Here is a 5,556-nt window from a genome sequence, read left to right as displayed (position 1 = left end):
ATCTTTAAAAAAATGTAAGAACTACAGTACTTTGAATTGGTACTGCCATTGACTTGGAAAAAATATTCAGAATAGGCAGATGGACCGAAATACACTGCTGAGGGGAGCAGCGGGCAAGACAAGAAAGGTCTGTAGTGCAAAGTGGGTCAGCTCCCTGGCTGTGGATGGCTTCCCAGTGCTGGGCTTTAACCCCTTGCACCACCAGGGAGGGTGCCAATGTACAACTTAAATGGGCAGGCAGGGGGGTGGTAACACTTGGTTAGCCAAAACTAACAACAAAAAAGAATTCTTAAAATATTTTCAAATGTGTTTTTTCCTCCCCCTCTCTGTCCTCCCTCTCCTCCCCCCACCAGTGACGGGCATCTTTGGTGTAGCTAGCACTTACTCCACTTCACCTCAAAAAAATTGGCTTTGTCTTTTTTTTTTTTTTAAATTGTGTCTTTATTGACATTCTGATGTCCTCAGCACCTGTTTAATCTCATAGCTGCATGTCTGAAGGGTCAACTTTCCAGGCCCTTCTAACATAAAATTTCCCTACAGATGCAACCATGACTGGAATGACTAGCTTAGGACAGCTGGCCAGGCACCTGTTTCAATAGTTGGAATTTGTAACTCAGTTAAGGTAGATTTGGTCCCAGGGAAAAGGTTGAGTCTATTTGTCCTGTAGAAGAAGTGGGATTATTTTGGAGGTCTGAAGACAAATCCCTGTCCTTCCTTGCTTTCAGTTCTGAGTGAAGTGGGCAGCCTTTCCCATAGGCTGCAGGAGCAGACTGGCTGCCACACCATTAGAAAAGGCAGTCCTTGGCACTAGCCCTCTTCTCTCTTTTCTTTTTAAAGATTTATTTATTTATGCATACAAGAACTGGGTTTAGATGAGGGGGTGGGGGAGGGAGGGGTGAGAGAATTCACCAGAGTGGGGAGCACAACAGGCAGATATACTGGAATACACTGAGGAGCGAAGCAGTGGACAAGACAGGAGAGGTCTGCTGTGCTATGCGGGTAGCTCCCTGGCCAGGATTAAAGTCATGCTGCAGTGGCTGCTGATAGCTTCATAGTACTGAGACTTAACCCCTTGCACCACCAGGGAGGCCACTCTGATTCTTTTTTTTTTTTTTTAACATTTATGTATTTATGCATGCAGAACTGGGGTATAGGCCAGAGATGAGTGTTGGAGAGGGGGTGAGAGGATTGACCAGAGAAAGAATGGGGAGCAGAACAGGCAGACTGATGAAGGGAGCAGCAGGTGAGACAGGAGAGGTCTGCCGCACCACATGGGTCACTTCCCTAGCCGGGAATTGAACTTTCACTGAAGCGCTATGGCTAGCTTGCAGTGCTGCATCCCAGCCCATTGCACCACCAACAGGGAGGGCCCCACTAATTTTTTATATGGGGTTGGGTAAGGCTTGGTGAGAAGGGAGGCTCATGGAAAGGAGTTACCACTATAATGCTAAGATTATTGGTGTCAAGCCACTTCAGGATCTGCATATGGAGAACACAATTCTATTCTAAAAAGTAGTGTCTATGTCTCCCTCTTGTATGTGTGTATGTGGGTGGGGCACACTCCCATACTACACAGTTACCTTTCTGCTTGATGCCTCACCCTTTAGAAAGAGCTAGCAATTTATCAAGATGAGGTTGTAAGAGAAGTTGTTTAGAAAGTGAGAGTTCCAGTGGGTCCACTGGGGAAAAATGGGTTGGATTGATTGTTTGACTTTTTCTAAGGAACACCTCTTCCCTTATGCAATCCTTACTTAGTTCTTGACCTTTCAACTCCAACTTATATTGCTACTTTGAGTTCCCTAACTTCTCCATTTCTGGCAACACAGGTTTTTCTTGATGGTGGCTTCAGGGCCAGAGTAAGATATAGAAGAGAGGGCATTCTTATGTAGAAACATTGGTGGTGCCAGAGTTGAACAGTATCAACTTCAAGACCCACTGAAAGACTGTTACTGGCTGGCTTGATGCTCCATGATACTTGGGGTACAGTTCAAATTCTGGATTTGACCATCAAGCTTCCAGGAAACCTAGATCTGAGTGCCTTTCTTATTAGTTGCATAACAACTTTCACCTTCTTGAACACTCTCTTTTCTGTTTCTGTGACCATTATCACCCAATTTTTTGTTCTTCCTTATTGGCTTTCACTTTCCAAATATTCTCCAAGGCCTTTCTTCTGTTTGTGCCTAAAATGTTGGAATTCCCCAGAATTTAGCCCTCTATTTTTCTCTGGAGAATTTGTTTTTATTAATCTTTTTTAAAAATTTTGTATTTATGCATACAGAACTGGGGTACAGGCCAGAGATGCAGGGGCAGTGAGAGGACTCACCAGAGATAGAGTGGGGAGCAGAACAGGTGGACTGACTGAAGTACACTGCTGAGGGGAGCAGTGGGCAGTCAGGAGAGGTCTGCTGCGCCATGTGGGTCACCTCCCTGGGATCAAACTGAGCCACCAGGAAATACTAAAGTACACTGCTGAGGGGAGCAGTGGGCAGTCAGGAGAGGTCTGCTGCGCCATGTGGGTCACCTCCCTGGGATCAAACTGAGCCACCAGGAAAGGCCAATTTTTTTTAAGATTTATTTATTCATTTATGTTTTAAGATTTATTTATTTTTTATTTATTTATGCATATAAGGTCTAGGGTGTAGACCAGAGGTACTGAGATAGAATGGGGAGTGGAACAAGCAGATCTACTAAAATACACTGCTGAAGGGGGCAGAGGGCAGGCCAGGAGAGGTCTGCCTCACCACATGGGTTACCTACCCCTCCAGGGCACAAAATGGTGCTGCAGTGGCTGTCATAGCATAATAGTGCTGAGACTTAACCCTTATACCACCAGGGAGGTCCCCTCTGGGGAGTTTATCCAAACCTATGGCTTCAACTACCACTAAAATGTTCGTAATTCAGAATTTCTGACCTGTAGATGAATGGAGTTTTTAAAACTTAATTTTCTGTAAAATATATGCACATACCAAAACACATTCAGTTAAAGGCCCTCCATGGTGGCACAGTGGGTTAAAGTGAAGCATTATAAATCTATCCAAAGCCCAGTGGGGGGGGGGGGTGACCCACATGGTGCAGCAGACCTCTCCTGGCCTACTGCTGCTCCCCTCAGTAGTGTGTTTCAGTATATCTGCCTGTTCGGTTCCCCACTCTGTCTCTGGTGAATCTTCTCACCAGGCCCTGTCCCCACTATACCTCTGGCTTGTACCCCAAGTTCTTGTATACAGATGTAAATAAAATCTTTTAAAAAAAATTCAGTTGAGTCTATAATAGAGAGTAAACTTCATCTCTCCTAGAATCCACTCTTCATGGTTAATTTGGAATAACAACTCGATTCCTATAGCTTCCTGTAAGCATCTCAACATCTATCTACAGTATGAATTAACAAGTCTGAGTGTGTCCATGCAACAGAGTATCACTTAACAACAAAAAGAAATCAGACAACAATATGAATGAATCTCAAAATCAAGTTGGGCCAAAGAAACCAGAACAAAATAACGTTTACAGAATGATTCCCGTTATAGGTAGTTCAAAAATAGGCTACAGTGGGCAAAATTATTGTAATAGCATTGGTGACAACAATGTTTCATTTGGGTCTGATGCCAGAGTTGACCTGCCCACCTTCTGTCCATTCCTATTTCCAGTGACAGCTCCCTCTCGGTGGGGTAGGGGATTATCTGAACATGGTTATTTTTTTAATGCCTGTTTAAATGTATTTTTTGTACTTCCTTCCCCCGTCCTCAGTTAATATACCACATCCTCCCCATTAACGTTAGTTCTGCCATTCAACAACCATTAAGACATCTCCAATTGGTTGTCCCACAGTCATCTAAAACTCCTTTCCTCTTGCTACTCCACAGCTAGCTTTTTTTTTTTTTTAATTTATTTATTCATACAGAACTGGGGTACAGGCCAGAGATGCGGAGGGTGAGAGGATTCACCAGAGACAGAGCGGGGAGCAGAACAGGCAGACTGAGGAAGTACACTGCTGAGGGGAGCAGCGCGGGGGCCAGGAGAGGTCTGCCACGCCATGTGGATCTCCTCTGGAGCAGGCGGGAATCGAACTCATGCGGAAGTGGCTTTAGCTTCTCAGTGCAGTGCTTTAACGCACTGCGCCACCAGGGAGGGCCAGCTAGCTTCTTTTTAAAGTCAACACCATGAAAATATGTCATGACAAGTTGTGCCTTTACAGTCATTTAATTTACCTCAGTCTGGTCTCTACCCCATTATAGCTCTAAAACAGTTTTCTCCAACATTACTAAATGACTTCTTGTTGCAAATTCAAAGGGCACATTTCAGCCCACAATTACATGTAACATAGTTCTCTCCTGGTTTCCTTCTTTTCTTTCTGTTGGCCCTTCTCAGTGTCCTCTCTGTGTGTTAATTTCCTTATCTTTCTATGCCAGTGTTACTTTTTTCCTAGGTCATCTTATTCACTTCCATAGCGTCAAAAACCATCTATATTTGCACAAAAGCATACCCTCGATCCTTTCTGTTTGGATTCCCAAGGCACACTATGTATAACATTCAATTTGTCTGATGAAGATATGCCACAGATACCTACATTTCATTCTCGCCTCCCAAGCAAAAAAGAAAATGGCATCGTTATCCCCCAGTTGTCCAAGTTAGAACACTGGGAAGCATTTGGGCTCCTTTCAGCCTCACACCCATTTTCGAGCTACTCTCCCACCGGCACGGCCCCTTGGATATAGGAAAAAACACTGACATCTCCAGCCCAGATAAGCGCTTCGCAATTCTCCTGGCGCCTTACTTGGTCCCTTCCAATCCATTTTCCCTACTGCAATCAGCGATCTTTCTGAACGGCAAATCTTGTATAATTGTTCACTCCTCAACTAAGACTCTTCAAAGCTATTCACTGCCCTTAGGATAAAATCCACTAATTTGCTAGGCCTTGCGACATCCGGTCCTTCCCACGCTCAGGCTCATCTTTTACCTCTTTAAAACTACATCCGGCTGCGGCAGCTCCGAGCGCGCCCGGCCCCTGTCCCCCCATCCCCAACAGTCTTTCGGGGTTGGGCTCAAGCGACACTTCCTTTGGGAAGCGGACGCTCAAAACTAAAGGCTGAAATCCGAGCGGTCGCAGCAGCCGCGCTTTCCGCCCCAGCCTCGGGTTACGGAACGTCCGGGTTACCAGGAAGCTTGGGGCAAAGGTCAAGCCGCAACACGAACGTCCCCCAATTTGCCCGGCGCCCAACCCTGGAATGGTCTCAGTGCCCACACGGTTGCCAGTGCCGGGCTCTCAGTGCATCTGGGAGCGCCAGTAGCCGGCGAGCCAGTAGCGGCATCCGGCGCGCACGCGCTCGCTGCTCTCCCACCTTAAAGTTCCCAGAGCCCCTACAGAAACGCCGGCGTTGCCAGCTTGCCCACAATCAAGATGGCTGCCACTCCTCTTTTTCTCCTCCGAGGTGAAGCCATGCCCTGTCGGTCAACGCTGCTGCCAGGCTGCCCTCACCCATAATGGCCGCTCCACTCATGCCTCGCTATGGTCCCGAAGCCGCCGCTCACCGGCCAGGTTCCGGGAGGCGCTGCTCCCGACGC

General features: G+C 46.5%; 1 pseudogene; it reads right to left on the bottom strand.

Annotated features, from left to right (window-relative positions):
* The window catches only part of LOC105854015, a 4,185-nt pseudogene extending 3,822 nt beyond the window's left edge, over positions 1 to 363 (bottom strand).
* Between the last annotated feature and the right edge of the window lie 5,193 nt (positions 364 to 5,556).

The sequence above is a fragment of the Condylura cristata genome, unplaced genomic scaffold, assembly GCF_000260355.1.
Source record: "Condylura cristata isolate star-nosed mole 26May11 unplaced genomic scaffold, ConCri1.0 scaffold00024, whole genome shotgun sequence".
NCBI classification, from domain to species: domain Eukaryota; kingdom Metazoa; phylum Chordata; class Mammalia; order Eulipotyphla; family Talpidae; genus Condylura; species Condylura cristata.
This window is presented reverse-complemented; position numbering and strand designations above follow the sequence as displayed.